Source organism: Fundulus heteroclitus, chromosome 15 (assembly GCF_011125445.2).
Source record: "Fundulus heteroclitus isolate FHET01 chromosome 15, MU-UCD_Fhet_4.1, whole genome shotgun sequence".
NCBI lineage: Eukaryota > Metazoa > Chordata > Actinopteri > Cyprinodontiformes > Fundulidae > Fundulus > Fundulus heteroclitus.
In genome coordinates, this window is record NC_046375.1 from 19,583,313 (window position 1) to 19,604,140 (window position 20,828).

Consider the following 20,828-nt stretch of genomic DNA (forward strand, 5'->3'; position numbering starts at 1 on the left):
ACACTCTTTATTTTAAGATAACGATTCAAAAGAACAAAGAGTATGATGATTGGTGGAACAATGAAAAAGGGAGTCGAATTAACTGAAGGTGTTATAGCAGAGGGAGAGCATAAACCCATAAATCTTTGTTGTTCCTCGGTTGGGGAAATTCAGGGGTACCAGCAGCAAAGGGCAAATGGTGCATGCAGATTCACACAAAGACAAAAAGATGTACAAACTAAATATAAGAACAAGACACTGGGCAGTAAGGGCAAAATCCCAACATAAGAAAAAAATACATTGCAGTTATTAGCCATTATAAAGCATAATCGAACAAATTAAAGAAGTGTGCAACTGAGTCAGGGGATTTTCAAAATTATTAGCAAAACATGTATGTATATTTATGCATAAAAAACACCAAGAGACTATTTATAAGAATGAGAAAACAGTGCAAGTACAGCAGAAACGTGAACACTTATTGCGTTTCTTGGGAGCAGTAATGATTATAAAGTCTAGCAGCTGCTGGGAGGAAGGATCTGTGATAACGCTCCTTGTTACGTTTGGGATGCAGCACTGTGTCACTGAAGGAACTCTCCAGCTCTGCAACAGCTTTATCCATGAGACAGATATGGCCTTCTTGATGTGAGCTCTTCAAACTTCTTCATCTCAGCTGTAGACGAGATGCTGCTCCATGAAACTGCAAAATAAAGGACGGCTGATGCCACCACAGCGTGGGGAAGGATCTTCAGGCGCGACCTCTGCACGACACAAGATGTCAGCCTCAGCAGGTGAACTCTACTCTGATGCTTCCTGTAAAGAGCATTGCAGTTGTGACTCCAGTCCATTCACAATTGTCACAACAAGTACTTAAAAGCAACACAAAGACCTTGTACTCATGATATAAATAGTTTGTTTCAGTTGTTTTTTTCCAGCTGGAGGGATGACATGTCGGGATAACATTCAGTTCAGTTCAATTCACTTTATTCATATTGCACCAATTCACAACAAATGTCTTTTCAAGCTGCTTTACATGATGAGCTGATCTAATTTATTTACTAATACTAATTTAATACATTGCAATACAATACACTATGATCATAAAGAACAGGAATGGTGCACTCCAGCCCTCCAGAGGCAGCATCCTGTGTCTTTGAGATGTCCCCTTAATCCAACATTGGAAGATTAATGGTTGAATTAACTCCTCACCAAGTTTAACACAGGCTTGGTGATGAGTCATTAATTTTTTTCAGGAGTATTCAACCATAGAAACATCTGAAACACCTGTTCTTGAGTCTAACTGGAGTTTGACCATTTCAATTCAGTTGCACACAATCTAACACGACCCTTGTTAGGATACAATTTAGTCAAATTCAGTTAATAACATAAATTCGGAAAACGTTTCCTGTCCAAGGAAGCTCAACCAACTGCATTGAGGCGTTGACTTTGCAGCAGTCGCTCATCCTGGTCAAGTATGTGGCGACAGTGGAAGGAAACCCCTGCCTCTTAAAAGGAAGAAACCTTCATCTGCACTAGGCTCAGCGCAGAGAAACACAACGCGCAGTGCTTTTGTCATTGTTAGTATTATCTTAGCAGAGACCCATACCCTAAATGTGAGCGCCTGCAAATATTCAAAACAATGGGTGAGAGAGAAACGGTTTGAAACGGCTACAGGTGGCAATCGCTCCCTTTGGAAAACACTTTACTTAATTCATTTCCAAATAAAGGCAGTACATTCTTACCTAGGGTGACTTATTTTTCATCAAAGTGTCTACTTTCAGAGTTAATGAACTTAAAAACACACTCAGTTTAATGTTTTGCTGGAAGCAACAGTCCAGAGTAGCACATGATGGAGTGAATTTGGCTGTATAGAACAAGAATGTCATAGTTGAATGCACAACAAATATGTGCAGGTGTGTGTGTGTGTCTGTGTACCTTTCACAATACAAACACTGAGACAAGACACGTCGCGTCACATTGAGAAGCTTCGCAGACAGGCAGGATGCTCAACTAAATGACTGAAGGCTCAGCAGGTGTCGTCTGTGCTGGCATCTCATCGATTTCTGCTTCACTTTCCTGCCTCTTCCTCAGAGGTGGCTGCAATTTGCATCTGCTGCTCGGGACTGGTTGTTCCGTACAGAACATTGATTTAGTTGTATGTAACAACTGTTATCTTTCAATAAAGAAAAACATAAAAAAATAACAAGAAGAACCTCGTGGAAAAGGATTTCATTTGCACAGATTTCGCTTTTATGTTTCACGGACCAAAAAACTGTTTCAGACGTTGTTCCATCCCATCAGGCGAAAAACGGCGAGGAAACGCTGCCGCGGATAAAGTGACTACGGCATAAAGAAGCCGTAATGCACTTCAGAAGATGGAAGTGGCACTAATCCGACAATAATCATGCAATGATGGAGTTGTGTGACTACGGCGTGATGCACGGCATTGCAACGCTGAGGTGAACCGTGACGGGCATGCCATCATTTTCCTTTCTAAGGAGGGATGAAATGCACCGTTTTGGCACAAAAATGTGTTCTTTCCCAGGAGATTAGAGCACGAGGTGCCTTAAGTGTAATTTACTGTGCGCGTGCGCGTCCATGTTTCTGTTTGTGGTCCTGCGTGATGTTCTCGGAAAGATAGAGACAGGTTGCCATGGCAGCAGCTTGAATGTTGCATGAATTGCAGGGATATATGAGTGTGTATGAACTTGCGTAGACCGGGACAGCGTGTCCTCGTCTTGTCATCGGCCATCATAAAGGCTGTGATTCACAAAAAAAAAAAAAAAAGACTTGTTTTCAAGCGACTGTCTGTCTGTAATGGGAATGTCCCCTCAGTGGGAATGAAAAGCAGAGGCATTTCAGCACAAAAGTTACCTGCGCAGATGTTGCATTTCATTTGTGAAAGTCTTTGAGCTGGTCTTCAATGCCATTCATGCATTGCTACAGTATAAATCACCTAAAAAAGACTGCATGGAGACCAGAATGGTTTGGATCAGTATTTGTGTTACTCTAAAAGAAGTGTGTCGCTCAGAATGTTATATTTGGATTTACAGTACATCAGGTGTTAAAGGGAGCTATAGATGAACTAAATGCTTTTCGAAGCTTGCACATCCAAATATGTCTAAAAATATGTATTTTCAAAGCATGTTTCCATGTCAGAATGGCCCATTGGTCCAGACTTAAATCCAATCTGACAAATTTACATTCACAGATTGACACATTAAGCCAGAAAGCCCTGTAAAAAATGTCAGTCTGTGAACATACAAAGGTACCCCTAAAAGACTTGTGCCAGTAAATGCAGAGAAAGGTGCTCTTACAAAGAGCTGACTCAAGGTGGCCGTTTACAAATGATTTTATTGTCATTTGCTAATTTTCACAACACTTCACGATGATGCATAACATTGTTGGCCTGTCACATCAAATCATGCTGAAATATTTTGAGTTTTTTGGCTGTGCTGTGACAAAATGTGGAAAAGTTCAAGGGGTTATAAGCGCTTCTCCGTTTTTGAGCCATCTGTAGCGGCAATAGACCTATGTAATTTGTCCGCATACTGGTGGACGCTCACATTTGACTACAGCTTATTGTTCAGAAACATTTTATCTTTGTTTATAAAAAAAAAAAGAAGAAAAAAAGGAATAGTTTTCAAAACTTGCAAATTGCTGCTATGCATATCCCCAGAAAAGACATGCTGTACTTATTCAGAGATTTTCCTGTTGGCCCGTCTATGCAGGATGTTTTTGCAAGTTTAGCCCAAACCTCAAGAACTTCATCTAGCATTTCATGGTCTGACCTCAGGGTGAACATGCTGGTAAGTCCATTCTTTAAAAATCTGGCAACCATCTCAAACATTTTCCACAATCTGAATAATTTCTTTCTGTTGAGTGATGGAATCCACGTTGCTTGGAAAAGACCTTAAATCCCTGAATTGATGAGCGGATAGACCTGATTATCTGTAATAATTCTTGCAGCACCACAAACTATTTGCCACACATTGAGTCTGGAGCCTTTGGGCCCCAAGAATGTATACTCATCCAGCTGGGAAAAATCCAGTTTTGCTCTCTCTTTTTTTTTTTATTTATGTTCTTAATGCAATTTGCTTTAATTCCCTGTGCAAAAGCGACAACAGCCTTAAAACAAATTCAGATTTTAGGGCAATAGCATAAATATTCCTAATTCTATTTTGATTTAATTTATTCAATTAGGAAAAACCAACAAGCCCAGCTTTTCCAGTTATTCTTTCCCATTAACAGTTCACAAGGTTGGAGCCTACAGAAAGAGGGATTTTGACCACACAGAGCAGGGGTCACAAACCTTTTTAAAACGGAAAGCTACTCATATCATACAAAGACCTACCTGTACGGACTTTTGAACTACAAGAGTCCAAGCTCACCATAACTTTACGTAATATAAATATGTTTTAATGCTTTGTCATTTTTAAATCTATGTAAATACAAGTATTATTAAAAACAAGAGCAGCTGAATAAAATAGCACTTAGCTCACTGGAGGGTTTTGCTATTTCTTTGAACAGGCTTGAGGGCACAACATATGGTCCTGGGGGGCTACCTGGTGCCCGCGGGTACCATGTTGGTGACCCCTCCTCTAGAGCTTCCTGAGTCCTGGGTGCCCTTGTTTTTTCACCACACCTCAGACCCAAATCTGTAGGGCTGTAATGGCCTTGGAAGAAGGTTCATTTTATATTTGGTATCCAATTTGTATCTTGATCTGACAACAGATTTTTGCATCATGATCCTTCTAGAAAATAAATAAACAAACAAACAAACACGACAACAAATCTTTAGTACGCTGCTGCAGGCTTTTATAGGAGTTTCAATGAGTTCATGCTGAAATGCACTCTTAACAAGGTTTCCAGGGCTTTGGGAGCACAGCCACAGAATTACAGATCTTCCACCATTCTTAAGAGTGGCTGTGGTTCTTCTGTCACATCATTATCTTTTATATTACGCCAGAGTGTTTCTGCAGAAAACCGCAGTATTGGCCTCCTTTGACCAATTACTTTTTTATTAAAATAAAAAAAAAATGTAAAATTTTGGTGGAAAAAAAAATACTTTATTAAAGTAGCTTTCAATAATCTAGTTGAAACCTACATGCCTGTATTTGTGATGGTGGAACAAAAAAGGCTTGGTACGCCTCACAACCATCCATTAGGCATGGATGTTATGCAGCATCGGTGTCTCCCGGATGCCACTCTTTGTGGCAGCTTCCTGATGGTGATTACTTATCTCCGTCCTGACTGGGCGTGGTGGCAAGATGCGCTTGGGTGCTCGTCCAGCCTTACGGGCCTCTGAGTCATGTAATATTTATAGCTCAAGGAAACAGGAAGTAATAATAAAATAGGTTTAAAAAAATCCCAGATCAACTTTAAAAAGTTGGTACGCCCTCACAACCATCCACTTTAAAAAAGTTGATCTGGTGCAATCTACTGCACAACAGAGCAGCAGATAGCACCGTTGTCTCGCAGCAAGAAGGTCCTGGTTCGAAACCCACGCCTGGGATCTCTCTGCATTAAATTTGCACCCGTGCATGCGTGGGTTCTCTGCGGGTACTCCGGTTTCCTTCCGTAGTCCAAAAGCATGATGGATAACTGGTTCCTCCGTATCAAAGGTGTGAAACTCAAGTGCTCGAGGAACAATGTCTTGCAACGTTTAGATGTGTGCAAAGTCCAACATGCCTAAGTCACATAAATAGGTCATTAGCAGGGCCCAGTAGAACCCGTGTGCATGAAAAGGTCAGTTGAGCTATAATGTTTTTTGCTCATTTTACTGGTAAAGTGAGAACTTTGACATAAAGTGACGACCGAAAAAAAAGGTCCTCAATGTTTTTTGGGGGCTATGGGTTAGGTTTAGGACTAAGTTGTCGATTAGGTTTAGGTTAGAGTTAGGTATAAACCTGTAAAGGTTAGGGTTAGAGGATAAAAAGGCTTGTAAATGAATGGAAGTCTATGGAAGTCAAAGCACGGTTCTCAATGTCTACAATAGATAAGGATGTGAGTTCTTGAACTTGCATCTGAGCACAAATCTCTCCCAATATCCACTGCAAATAGACCCCCCCCCCCCATCCCATACTGATAGTTGGAGGTGTCAGCAAGTGTGCCACTGTGATCATATTAAAATAAGTCATTAAAAGAAAGTCATTAAAAGAAAGACATACCACGAGATTGCATTTCATTTCAATTTAATATCAATTCAAAAACATCTTATTCATTTTGAAGGGAAATTGAACATTGTAACTCATGTTATCCAAGCCTCAAAGACTCGATTCAATCAACGAATCATCCGTTCTAAGGCTGTTTAAACGGCTGAATCAAACTGAACACAGATGTCACTGTCTGTACTCCAAGGCTTCGGGGAAAACTGGATCCCCTAAATGTGTATTTGTACTTTTCCACTACATATTTGTAGATTGAGCATTTATGTGGTGTCAAAATAATCTAAAATGATTACTTCCAGGCCGCCAAAGTTTGCACAAACCTCAGCTTATACTGGAAGCACAGCTCAAAAAGCTGGGGGGGTTAGAATCAGGCCACCCTTACTCCCAGTGTAGTGTTCCATTTCTTTGGTAAACCACAAAATTAAGTCCATTTCTTAATCAAAAGTGCACTGCCAGAGGTGAGGAGGTGGTGCAGGGCTAGAGTATACGACCCATATTCGGAGGCCTCAGTCCTTGACACGGCCGTCCCGGGTCTGAGTCCTGGTCTGTGGACCTTTGCTGCACGTCTTCCCCCATTAGACGTGCAGCATCTCCTGCTAGCTTACAGCCAAATAAAGGCCACTACTGACAAGAAATCTAAAAAGTACACTGTCTAATCTAAGATTGATGACATGTAAATGTGTTTTCTGATTAAAATCATACTTTTCGGCCAACTCCAAAAGCTTCACTGCTGTATGAATAATGGGTTAAATTGACTATTTTCAAGAAGTCAAGAAAATACATTTCCAACTTGAGAAACTGGAAAATAAGAGCGTGGAGATATGCTAGGAACTACTTTCAGTTGAATATGTGGTAAAAAAAAAAATTCTTTGTCACAATGTCTTAAAGGCAATGGCTACATATTTCTGGAGATCAATTATTTCTTGAACTGTTTCTTTAATTTGGTCCAGTGATAGTTTATAGCAGCACTTAAGGTGCATTCCCCAGGCTAACAACACCAAGTTGTGCTGAATTTGTAATGTTTGTTTGCGAGCTTGTGGACGAAAAAAAAAACCTTCTGACGGATCAGCTAACGGGTTTCTCTGCTAGGGTTTGCATTTCAAAAAAACGTGTGTGAATTTGTGAAAGAGAACCACGGTAAAGGTGAGGTGCGTGGTTAAACGGTATCATAGGCTAGAGTACAGCGCCTAGCAGAAGTATTCACATCACCTTGGCTTTTCGTCTATTTTGTTACATTCCAGCCTGTCATTCAAATGTTTTTTTTTTATCTTATTTTGATAATAGATCTGCACAAAATAGTGAAGTGAGATGAGTAAAAACTGTATATAAGAAAAACAACTGAAAATTGTCCTCTGCATATGCGTCCACCCCCTTTGCTTTGAAGCCATATTAAAGTTCTGGTGATACCAATTGCCTTCGAAAGCCACACAATTAGGTTGTGGAGTCTCCCTTTGTGCAATCCAAATTGTCACATGATCTGGATAGGATAAGCAGACCTTTTTCTGAAAGGCCCCAGAGCCTGCAGCGCCACAAAGCAAAAGGCATCACACCATGAACATCAGAGAGCTCTCCAAACAAGTCAGGGACAAAGTTGTTGAGATGCACAAGTCAGGGTGACTGGAGTATCCGTCCTTAGGGCAACAATGTGCTGTAGACTCCATAGAGCTTGGCTTTATGGAGGAGTGGCCGGAGAAAAACTTCATGTTAAAAATAAGAAGGCATGAAACCTTTGGGCTACCATGGAAAATACTACGCATCCCATCACCCCAAGAACACCACAGTGGTGGTGTGATGGTGGTGGTAGCATCATCGTGTAGGAATTGCTGCAAAAGGTGGTTCTACAAAGTGCTGACTTTAGGGGTTTTAACAGTTATGTATGCTAAAGTTTTCTTGTTATTTTGTTCAAGGCACTTTATTGCATGGTGACAATTTCTGTCAAAATGGTTGCAAACATAGCAGCGGCACAAACTATGTGCAACATTTTAGCGACTGCTATTTGTCTTTTCTCGCAGTTTTATGATCCTTCAGCGGACCGGCGACGCGTTTGAAAGTTTGGCCTCCGGTCACACTAACGGGTCAGAACCTCTGGACTCATGAAGGAGACAAATTAAAAGGCAATGCAGAGCGGCTTCTCTGCGCTGCGGGTCATTTGGAGAGTTAAAGCTTCTCATGTTATGTGATTTCACTTCAAGAGCTATAGCGCGCCCGACTATTATTAACCTCTCTGCTTCTGAGCGAGTGAGTCACCCTGCCCGGCGATTGGGGCTGCCACAAGTCCTCACTCAGCTGTCTGACTTCACCGAGGAGAGATCCAAACCAGTGACGCCAATGCCGTCTCCGTCTCGAGCCAAGATCCTTCCTCTCCAAGTCGAAGCCTTCATGACCTCACTCACAAACAAGCCGCTAACACTTCCTGCAGCCTTTCAGAGGGGAAAATGGAAATGCATCCCCGCTAAGAGCTGCTTCTCGGGGCGGCACATCCTGAATTCATCACAACAGGACATATTTATTTCATTTTGTCTGATGAGGGCAGCAGATTTACTGTTTTTGAGAGGTTGGCAGGTGAAGTGAAGGTCAGTGGAAGCGGCATTGTTTATCTAACCTACTCAAAGGTCCCCACGGGTTTGCCCACAGGATGCGTTGAGCTTCATTTATTCCTTTTGCACTTACGGTGTTTTTGCAAAAGTTTTCCTACTCCTTGAGCTTTTTTTTTTTTCCGCATTCTCCAGCTTTATAACCAAAACGTTCAATTAAATGTAAATGGATTTTATGCGACGGACCAACACAATGCGGCGCATGAGTCATATTAAGCAGAAGGGGGAGGAAAAAAAAAGCGAGGCACGCATTTGTCTTCAATGCCTTTTCGTCAGTGTTTTGTAGAACCACCTTTAACTGCAGTTACAGCTGCAAGTATTTTTGGGATATATGTCTGCCAACTCTGGACCATTATCCAGACTGAAATCTTTGCCAAATGTTCTTTGTCAGATAAAGCAAGAACTATTTTGCCCATTCCTCTGCAAAATAGCTCAAACTCAGTCCGAGTGGACTGGTGGTTTCAGGGCTTTTCAAGCGTTGCTTTGGATTTATAGTTCGCTTTAAGGCTGGAATGTGACCGGACCATAACCCACGGAGACCCAGATTTGGTCTCATCTCACCAGAACTCCGTCTTCCGCATGTTTGATGTGTCCCCTTTAGGGGTTGTGGCCATTCTTTAAACGTCTCCCCAACGTCGTCTCTGACCTGTCAGGTGTGCTCCATGGTCTTCATGATGCAGTTTGCTCTCTAATGTTCTCCTTCACAAACCTCTGGGACGTTCACAGAACAGCTGAAAGTGTACTGATATTAAATAATACACGCATATACACTATTTGCTGATTTGGTAACCTCATAGGGCAATGGCGTACCGCGAGCGAGCTATTTTTAGAAACGTAACGTCACGATGGCGTCACATCATGTGGTACGCAGTAGGGCAAGCTTGCATAGTCCGCCGCTGTGTCGCTGTAAAAGAGATGTGCGTTACCCTTGGTTTTACTCGTTAAAACGACTGCTTTTTCCAAATCTAAAACCATGGTTTTTAAACATTGTTGCTATGGAACGGGCAACAGCGACTCGAGGTACGCTGATCGGCCGGATATGAAGGATGTTTTCTTCAAGACTGCCAAGGAGAAATGTGTGCGCTTGGAACACCGGTGCGGTCAGCCTACACAACAGTTCAACCCGGAAAAAGTTACCAAATTCACCTACATATGTAGCAAGCATGTTGTTGGAGGAAAGGGCCCAACTGAACATCCTGACCCAATTCCAGCGACATCAAGTAGTGAACAGGTAAGAGTATTTTGGTGGCCGACATGTTAATAAAGTAGCGCCTGCTACCATGATAGCATATAGGCTATCATGGTAGCAGGCGCTAACTTGATACCCTGCTACCAGGATAGCTTACTCAAAAACATTTCAAATAAGACAAACATTAAACATATACCGATCCCTGGACGGTGATTACAAACAAAAAAACGGCCGGCGACGCCATGACCGTTCGATCAACTCGGCCCGTTTTCCGGGTTTTTTAAGCCCTCGACACTCAAGCCATCGTTTGAGCTGAAGGTTGGTGTGTTCTTCGACAGTTTGACCAGTAATCCGTGTGCCTGGGACATCGTCTTGGGAAAGTTTAACGGCTGTAAAGTCGGTCATATCGCTGGTTCTGTTGCGCTTGTAATAGCTGGTTGCTACGGGCGTTCTCTACCTGTATGCCCTACCAAAGCGGCAAAAGGGGCGTTGCTCTTGAGTCGGTGACGTCACGTGCGCGGTACGCCATTAGTTAAATTGGATTTTATTGAGGAGTAGCAGAGAAAAAGGGGGTTAATACAATTGTAGAACAGTTCGAAAACAAGGCACCCTTTTCCGTCTTCTTAACAACTGGGTGTCGCCTTGTGTCTTTCACATAAAACAAAAGTAAAAAAAAAAAAAAAAAACTTATGTATGTGGGTGTAACATGATGAAACATGAAAAGGTTCAAGTAGCAGGAACACTTTGACAAGGCACTGAAGGCATATTTTTCACAGTCTCGGCCAGGAATGTGTTGGAGGAGGAGGAGTCAAAGTGTTTTTTTTTTGCTTTAGCGGGACGTTTTTACTGTTTTGTCACTCGAATGTCTGTAAATAGAACGAATGCGAAGCATTGCAGAGAGTCAAGGAAAGTGTTCAGTCCTTAGCAAGAACTCTTCCATTAGCAGCTCGTTAAGTAAATCGTTTCTCAGCCGTAAGCGTGCTACCTTTTTGTTGGATGACGATCGTTGCGCAACACGCATCTGGATGGAAAGAGCACCTCTTTGTGAAATCAAACGTCAACAAAAACTAGAGCTTCTGCTATTAGTTTGATTTTAATTTTGTATGCAGTCACTAGAGCTGTGTGCCATGCCTGCCTGGCTTTAAATCTGATCCGAAGCACCCATCAGCTGTATCCCCTCCTGCTAGCACATCTCTCATTATTCACCATTTTTAACCAAAGTCTTTAATCATTCTTCTCTCTTTTTTTTTATAACCTTTTTTTGTTCTTTCTATCTTTTGCCTTCGCTCGCACTGTATCCTCTTTCTCTGAGCGTTCTCGTTTTTGCCCTGCCTCTACATCCAAATTTCTCTCGTATGACTGACTTTCTCATCGGGAAGTTACCTACAGGGATTGGATGTGACAGCGCTAAACGATTCTGGCTGATATCGGGGAGGGCAGGCAAGCGGCGTTGCTATGTAACAGCGGGGAAATTGGCCACTGGCTGAATGCAAAATTGAAGTCAACTGACTCTCATCTGAGGGAGATTTTTTTTTTGTTTGTTTGTTTGTTTTTTGGGTGGAGGAGGGGGGAATCTTTGAATGGGTCGTTGATTGCAAACGTTAAGATGACGCTTTACTCAGAAACGACACAGATATTGACTTTCGAGCTGTTTTCCTGCAGTCTGTGATTAACACGCACCCGGGGGATTAGGGATACCGACCATCCGGTTGACCTCTCTTCCACGAGAAATCCTGTTTGAGTGGCACACAGAGTTTAAGAGGCAATGCTGGGTTCGGCATGGAGGTGCGTCTAGAGACTCGGTAAGCCTCATTGGATCATCTCTGGTGCTGGTCTCTGTCGCAAAAAAAAAAAAAAAAAAGAGTCACACAGAGGATCAAAGAATGCGTGCAAGAGGAATATTTAGGGATTATTATTTTCAAACCGTGCACAGATGTGGTTTATGCTTAACGGAATCCCTATTTCGGGTCGTAGCCGAGGCCACATGCGGACATCCAGCGGCGTCAGGCGGAAACGGACCATGCCAGGACGAGGATCCAGCCTGTTCCATACAAGAGTTCTCACACAGGGGCACGTCCTGATTGTTCATTGCAGAATTTGCGAAGTGAAATCGGAGCTATTGTGAAGCAAGGAGTGCTCCAGCATCGCAACAAAGAACAAAGTGGGTGGCTCACTCAGATTCTATCTCAGAAACACGCACACACACATATGCTTGAAGAGCTTGTGGGTGCTGCCACATTCAGCAACTGTGAGCCACTGTTTGGAGATGAGAGGCTTCTGTGTGAAAAAAAAAAAAAAACGCATTTCCATGCTGCGGGGGATTATCTGGGCAGAGAGTGAGAAATGAAGGTAGAGAACAGAGGACGAGCGCGCTGCCACTGTCTGCGAGCCGACGAATAGGGGTTAAGTCAAACACTTCTCGCAGTGTCTTGGGTCCAGCTGCAGTCATTCCTCTAGCCGCCCTGGATTCCTACGCAGGATTGCACAATCCTTCTGTCATACCTTGTGGTAAATCTAGGGTGAAGAATAAGGGAATAATAAATCTCCAGTATTCTGTGAAACACATTTAAAAGATAACTGCGCGTGACACAAGACACCTAGTTGTTGTCCAGATGTGAATACACTTAAAGCAAAAGCAAGATTTATTAGTGATTTCTGAGTCCAACTCCCCAGCATGGTTGTATACAGATCAGGGATTTTATTTTGAGGCTTCCGACAAGGGGTCTGCATGCATCATGCCTTGGAAACATCTATCCATAAGTCACATGCCTGATTTTTCTGTTGTAAAAAAAAAAAAAAAAAAAAAAAAATTAAAATAGATGCAAATACACAACTAAATAGTAATAGGTCATTTGAATGCATAGAAAATGCCTGATTGATATTGAATTGAATCATATTTTACACTCATTCTTTCCAGAAGTAGCTGACAAAGTAGCTAAACAAGCATGCCTTTTTCTTTCTTTTTTTTACCTCATTCTTCCCATCTTTGAAAAAAAGACCAGGAACCGGTGGTCATTTCATCCCATTCAAAGTGTAAAAACAGATATTCCCACATGTTTTAGTGTGAATTTGCTGCGCCGGGGATTGTTTGCTGACATGAAACATGAAACTTTGTTGACTTGCCCAGAGGTTTTCAACGACATTCACGCAGAGCTTCGTGGATAATATGGAGCTGGACAGAGTTACTGCAACACTCAATTTCACATGGGGGCAAGTATTATTTTAAAACATTTTACATTTAAATGAGCTGAAACAGAAACAATGATGCATTTGAGTAAATACCACAAATCACTTTATAAAATTCTTGATTTTCCTTGGATATTAAGTATTATGGCGTGGCAAATGTTGCCATGGTGCATGCTGCTACGATGGAGGGACGGATTCCCCCCTTCCTCTATGTTGTTTGAGTGACATTTGAGGGGGAAACTCATTTGTAACGCAGCATGTACAGTAGCTATACTCCGTTCCACCAACGCTGGCTTTAAATTCCTGGGGGTGTAGCCGCGGTACGCTGCTTTCACGTGACCTCCATGCCGGCTTTCAGCCAATAGAGTTTCTGTGTGAGCGGTGACGTCAGGAGGCGGGTTAGCTGCCCCCGAGTATAAGTGGCGCGTGCGCGCGCGCGTGCCCGTGTGCATTCAAACCCTCCCTCCCCCCTCCTTCGCGTAACGCAAGGCATGAACGCAACTCTCTCTCTCTCTCTCTCTGTGTACAGGCGCAGTGTGTGCAGTTCCCCCTCTGCACTGAATGAACTAGAGTCCCGGCCACGTAAGAAGCACAGCGGTACCACGGGAGAGAGGATGTCCTGCTGAATCAAGGGATTGGCCTGGGAAAGTCGGCCGTCCCTTCCTTTCCTTCCTTCCACAAGCTTGCAGCAGCACACACAAGGCGGCAGACGGCAACATTTCTTCCACTGGACAACTTGAATCGGAGGCCAGAGAGCGCGCGCACAAAGAGCTTCAGCAGTCACTCCGGATGGGGCTCTCTCCGCATGACAATCACCGTGCATGGATGTGATTCCCGGGGAACAAGGCCGTGCACTGACCCTGGTACTCGTTAGCCAAAACCGAGCTAGCTAGTTAGCTCTGCACCTGCTAGCCCACCCCGACGAATATCAGCTGCTATTATTAGCTCAGAAACTTGCTTCATTTGTTTGGCTCGTGCATCCTTTTTCTTTTTCTTTTCTTTTTTTGATGTGCGACCGCGAGCCGTGTCCAACATATTGTTTCCGTTTTACGAAACGTGTCTATAGCGCTGCACCGGCGAGATAAGCTAGCGGACCGTTGACTTGGCACCCTTCATTCATTTTTTTTTTTTTTTCCCAAAAAAGCTAACTTTTGGTAGCCTTTGTTGCAGCTTTTTGTCTTTGCATCCACGTTAATGAAGCTGCACCCCGTCGGCCCAGGCTTTCGGAGAGCGGTGGCCGTGTCGTCGGGCATTTAACACGGACTTTTCATTCCATGAATGTACAACAAAGGAGAGCAACTGAGCGGGGGGGACACATTAAACCCCCTTTTTGAGTGCAGCTTCTTTGCCTGTTGACACAAAACCAAAGCACGGTACTGTAAATTTAGTTTTTTTTTAAATATATATATATATATATATTATTTATTGATACCATAAATAATTACGTGAGGTAAATATTTTTTTAATTACTGGACGAGCTAGCGGTGCCCTAACCAAGGAAGAGGGGACAAAGGAGAGAAAGAACTTCTGATATACATATATATATTTTTTTGTGGGGATTTCGCACTTCATCCTCATGAACATACAGAGGTCAAATCCAATCAACATTTCACGTTATGGGAGATCGCGACACAAATCGCACGATTTTGAGGAGCTGTCTTGCTTAAGGACTACAGAGTCGAGCCAGAGCTTCAGCCCCAACCTCGGTTCCCCCAGCCCGCCGGAGACCCCGGACTCCTCGCACTGCATCTCCCGCATCGGGGACTACCTTTTGTTGGAGCCGCTGGAGGGGGACCACGTTTTCAAAGCCGCCCACCTGCACAGCGGCGACGAGCTCGTATGTAAGGTGAGCGCCGCCGATCGTCGTCTCCCCCAACATAAGCAACCTGTATATTTATTTTTTTAGACTTGCATCGATCATTCAGAGTATTTTATTTTTTGTTCTCCCCTTTAAAGGATTTTATTGCTCATTGGCAATAAAACATATAGTACCAGTACAGAACTGCAGATTTGGGTTTTTGGTTTTAGTTTAGTTTGCTGGATGCATATTGCACCAAATCCTGCCACCTCAACTTTTTTTTTTTTTTTTTTTAATTTAATTATTGCTTGCATTGTAAATAGAGAGCTGGCAGCTCCAGCCTGATGGAAAAAGTGAATGGGGTGAGCTGTGTGGTTTGGATTGCATGATGTAAGGTTGACAAAGGAGTGAGTAACCATGCACTCACACACACACACACACACACACACACACACGCTCTGGCTCTGCCCCTGGCTTCTCCCTTTCACATCACACTGCTGTAATCGGCACGCTGTCCAGTAGATGCTCGCACCGTGAACATTGTTGCAAGGCTGCACATTCTCTGGAGAATTGACTGATCGGTCGATGAGTTTGGTGGGATGTATGTATTTGATGGCAGGGATGCGCCGAACCTGGCTGTGATTGGCTCTGAACGTTGATCAGTGGGTCATATGCTGAAAAAGCAGAGTTCGGTTGTGTTTTTTTTTTTTTTTTCATCCGTATTAATTTACTTCATGGAGATTTCCTGCCATTTTTTTTGGTCAATAAAGACATAAACGGATATTCGCTTTTTTAAGTTTGAGGAAAATCCCCGTTGAAGAACCTGTAGGGGTCCTAAAGAGAAAACCAAAAATCAGCATATAGGCCTGATCTGTCGGTCTCTATATGCAGGTGTAGTTAACTTTGCATGTCCTGCCTGCTGCCGTTCCACCGGCACCACGCAGCACGTTTTCCTGCCTCCTTTACGCCACATGTTGACTTTAGCATCCGGCTCGTCATCGAAGCCGCGGCTCTCTTCCCATGTGCAGCAACCTCAGACGGCGGCCTCGTCCGGGATGATTAATAGAAACAATGGTGACATTCACCCTTGGACCCATAAAGCTTTGACATATCCAGTAACCTGCCCCTTTGACTCGTGATAATGTTTTCTCTGCCATGAGAAACGAGCGACCTTTGGCACCGGTTATGAGGTAACACCGCTGTTTGTCCTCATCTGCTTGGCGCTGACCTCAATACAGCAGCAATCAATCCCCCCCCCCCCCCTCCTTTCCAGGATTGATCATCTGTGTGGAGCTTGAAGGCTGGGTACCATCGTCAGACCTGCAGGGCGCTCTTTGTATTGAGTGCAAGCGGAGGAGCCTTCTCACCTGAACCGGTTGTACTGAAAGTCAATTTGGACGGGGAGGGGAGTGGGGGGTTGCTATGGAAACAAACACGACACTGCAACCCCAGGCAGCAGCACAATGCCGTGCACCATCATGATGCTCTCAGTTTAGCTGTACCTTTTAGCACTTCAGCAAAGCGAGGTGGGGAAGGGAAGTCTGCTTGTGCGTCACTGTATGCGCCGGCCAAAGACAACAACCTTCTCCGTGTGTGCCTCTCTCCAGGTGTTCGACATCGGCCGGTACCAGGAGTCGCTGGCGGCCTACTTCGCCCTGGGCCGGCATGAGCACGTCAACCAGATCCTGGAGATCTTGCTCGGGGAGACGCGGGCCTACGTGTTCTTCGACAGGAGCCACGGCGACATGCACTCCTTCGTCCGCACCTGCAAGAAGCTGCGGGAGGACGAGGCCGCCCGCCTCTTCCACCAGATCGCTTCGGCCGTGGCGCACTGCCACGACAACGGGTTGGTCCTCCGCGACCTCAAGCTGAGGAAGTTCGTCTTCAAGAACGAGGACAGGTAAGCACCTTCGTCTGCGGCGATCGAGCGCTCGTGAGAACGCCCCGCCGCCTGTTGACGGCGTGAGCTGAGTCAGACCAAGAGTAAAGGCGGCCTGGGCCTGTTGTTTCTGTGCGCGTGGTTTTTATCGGTGGAAATATCTCACGTCCTGTGTATAAATAGATGAGATGCGTGCGAGTGAGCAGGTAATCATTAGCCGAGCAGGAGGCTGGCGCTGGGTTGAACAACACGGTCCGATAAGCCGCTGGGACCGAACGGCAGATGATCAAACTGAGACTCACAGCTACTGTAAGCATAAGCTGAACCTGACAGTCACACTTGCAGAGTTAGAATCTGACACCTGCTGGCTGCATGGACCAACTACAGAAACGGCATCTGTTGCTACAGAGTTTTTTATTTTTATGAATGGAAGTGAAAACGGCTACAAAAGACTACTCAGAGCGGCTGCTTCACACTGCGACGGCATCAAGCCTACTTATTAGGCTCTGCCTCTCAGCCGCGGGGCGCAGCCTTGTGTGGCGCGTCGGTCTTTGGCACGCACAGTGGAAAAAAGAAGTGGAGCCGCTCCTGGTACGGGTCCAGTGACCTCCAACGGTCCAGGACTGACGCGCGCAGCCTGTTTTTAAATGATTGATGTTGCGGTTTTAGCGAGGGATCTCTCAGGGCGGCGTGGGGATGACCATATGCCAAATAGCCGACCACTCCGTCTCTCTACATCAGTGGAGACGAGTCTGCCGAAATAAGACGAGACAAACGGGGGGCTTTGTTCTGAAATGTGAAACTCTCTGTTGCTGAAGGCTGCAGTACAGAAGTGAATGAGTGGCTAGAAGCGCTAGATGACACTTGAGCTGGCTTAATTCATGTTGGTGAGTCCTTCTATACTATGTAGGCTTTTCATAAAACAGGAGGGTTTTTTTTGGAAGAGCTTATTGTGGACGGTCTGGTATATTCTCACTGTATTTACTTTGAGTAATAATACCAATATGGTTTCACAGCTTAGAAAAAAAAGAGGAAATGTTTTGTCCTACTGCTTCTCAAACAGTTTATTTTAATTTTACTGTTGTGTTAACTACAACTAGGGCTGGGCCATATAGGCCGAACATAACATGTTTTTAGGCTGAATGCCAGTAAGCAGTGGCGTCTCTGGCATGATAAGTTAAGTGGGGCACAAAAACTAAACACCTATTAACCCGTTTTTCTGTGATTTAATCCAACCTAACTTTGATCAATTTTAAATGAAACAGATAAGTTGGCATAAACCACCACACTGGAAATGCTGTTTTATAGAAGCTAAATGTAATTTAATTATTATACATAAAATTACAAATAAAGGCTCACTAAAAATGTTAATTTATTGAATAGGAAAGATTGATATCAAGCCTTCTATGAGCCAGCAAGGACAACCAACACTAGAGGGTCGCACACTTTCCGGCAGAAAGTAAACGTAACGCATGCATTTCCAGCATTTTGATTGGACGATCCGAGCTTGGGGGGCCACAGGATTTGTGCCCCGCAGCTGTCTACTGAGAGCGTGTTGGGCATGACTGCAAATTCACATGTCCATTATTTAAACAAACGCTGGTGGGTGGGCCTTAATATCAAGGCGCCTCAAGAGGATTTAGCCCTATTAGCTTGTCAGTTTTCTGGCAGACGTGGATATGTAGACACAAATGTTTTTAACAGAATTTTATTCCTAAGGGAGTCTGTCTTTTTTATAATATTACTCTATGAAGAACAATCCCATCCTGCTGATTATTGTGAACATAGAGCACCACAGCGACATCTGGTGGGGCCTGGCCCCAAATGCAGAGACGCCACAGCCAATAAGCCATATTTATCTTTATTGTAATCATAAAAAGGCATCTTTGAATCAAAGCCTCATCCCAAAGGTCTCACAGTTAACATATTTTATCAAACACCTGTAGGTAAAAAGGAGAAACTGCGGAAAAATAACCTGCTGGAATACATAAAACTGTGACGCAACACAGACCATCTCCATATAAACAATATAGTCTCATCTTATCTCCTTATAAAAAAAATCTATTTTTAATATCACAATATACAACATGAATATATTTAGACTTTTTGATATGAGGTAGATTAAGAAAGCCCTAAATTTACTGGTAGCTTAGCACTGTAGAGTGGTTGATTCTATCGTTCTGCTCATTATAGTAGCACAGGTTGGAAGTTGGTGTCAGTGGGTCTGTATGTTCTGGTAGAGGCTGCCACTATGAGACGTCTTTGGTTTCCACACAAGAACTGACCGGGAGTGCTAGACTGCAACAGTTCTTGTAACAAGTGAAACGGGCCGCCCCAAATGCACCCTGATTGATTCAGCTCAGTGTCCCAGTGACTGCTTTGGGTTTAGTTGCTCTTTATTGTGCATTTAAGCCCTGGAAAGCACAGTGAGAAGTTTTCCTCGTCTGAAGAGCAATGCCATTACACGTGGTTCTCAATATCACCGAGGAGGAACCGGTGTCTGCTGCAGAACTACGGTGCTTTGTTGCACAACGATGGAGTCAATATTATGCAATGGGTCAAGGGCTGTTTTTAAATGGATTTGTCATATGTTGCAGTTTTTGGTGGTGTTTTTTTTCCTATCTAAGGTAGTGCTTGTTTTGTTTTCCCCAGTAGATGAGCTGTGGTGTGGTGTTTTTGGTTTATGAGCTGTGCATGCAGACTGCAGCATCTCCAGTTCTTGTTGTCAGGACATGGAGGGATATCATAGCCGTGCTCGGCTTGAATTATACATCAGGCGCAGGGGAGCTGAAAAAAAAAAACATGTGGCTTTTATTTACATAGAGGCATTTTAATAAACCTCTAATACCATTTTCTTATTTTAGATGTCATGGAGCTCAAGACTTGTACGCCTCAACAGCTTTGCTAAAACAACAAAAACAGCTTTGTTCCAGTTGTTGCTGTGAAATAACCTTGAATTGATGATTCTCTGAACGTTTCTGCTGCAAAGCCGTCAATCCTTTAGTTCAGTGCTGGACTCACTGTGTTTTTTCCCCTGTTTTTGTTTGTTTCTTCTTTTGGTTGCAGGAGCCTGGTTAAACTAGAGAGCCTGGAGGACTCTTACATCCTTGCCGGCCTCGACGACTCCCTGTCAGACAAGCACGGCACTTGCCCGGCCTACGTCAGTCCGGAGATCCTCAAACGCCAGCGGCAGCTTATTCGGGCAACGCGCCGGCTGACGTGTGGAGCCTCGGCGTCATGCTCTACCACCATCCTGGTGGGTGCGCTACCCTTTGCCAAACGACGTCGAAGCCGGGCTCCCTGTTTCACCAAGATTCCGCCGGGGCCACTTCAACATCCCCGAGACGCTGACGCCGAAGGCCAAGTGCTTGATCCGCTCCATTCTGCGCCGGGAGCCGGCGGAGCGCCTCACTCCCGGGAGATCCTGGAGCACCCCTGGTTCGCCTCCGCCGGAGTGCTGGGGGGGTCAGGTGCACAGCACGGGGGAGCGGGAGCAGGAGCAGACGGTGCCCGAGGTGACCATGGAGGAGGAGCTGGAGCTCTTCAGCTGAACTACCACCAAGCACAAAACGGATGACACCGCCACGGTCGGCTCGCCACGGCTTCAGCAGAGCCACCGAAGAGAAAAAATAAATAAAAAAAGAAGAGAAAAGAGTAGATTAGAGGTAAATAGATGAATTTGTCACTCATAACAAAGGTGTTTCCATCCCGTTTTCCTTTTCCACCACTTCATGGAAAACCTCGAGCCTAGCATGACAAATGGCATCTAGACATCATCTGGCCAATCGCTCCCTGGTTGGGAATGTTGCTGCCAGACATGCAACTTGCAAACAATGTAGCATTTTTTTTTTTTTTTTTTTTTTTTTTGTGTTTTGGTTTAATGTGGTGCTCATACGAAGTCGATGCATTCGCCATTTTTTTTGACACTATTAAAGGCATGAAGGGACATATGAAGACAGTAAACCAAGGACAACCATACTTAACGAACTGCGGCACCACACTTTTTTCTTACAGATCTTGCTTTTTTTTTTTTTTT

At 44.1% G+C, this 20,828-nt stretch overlaps 1 pseudogene; it reads left to right on the top strand.

Moving 5' to 3' along the window:
* The first annotated feature begins 13,670 nt into the window (after window positions 1-13,670).
* LOC118566202 lies at window positions 13,671-20,828 on the top strand (annotated as a pseudogene).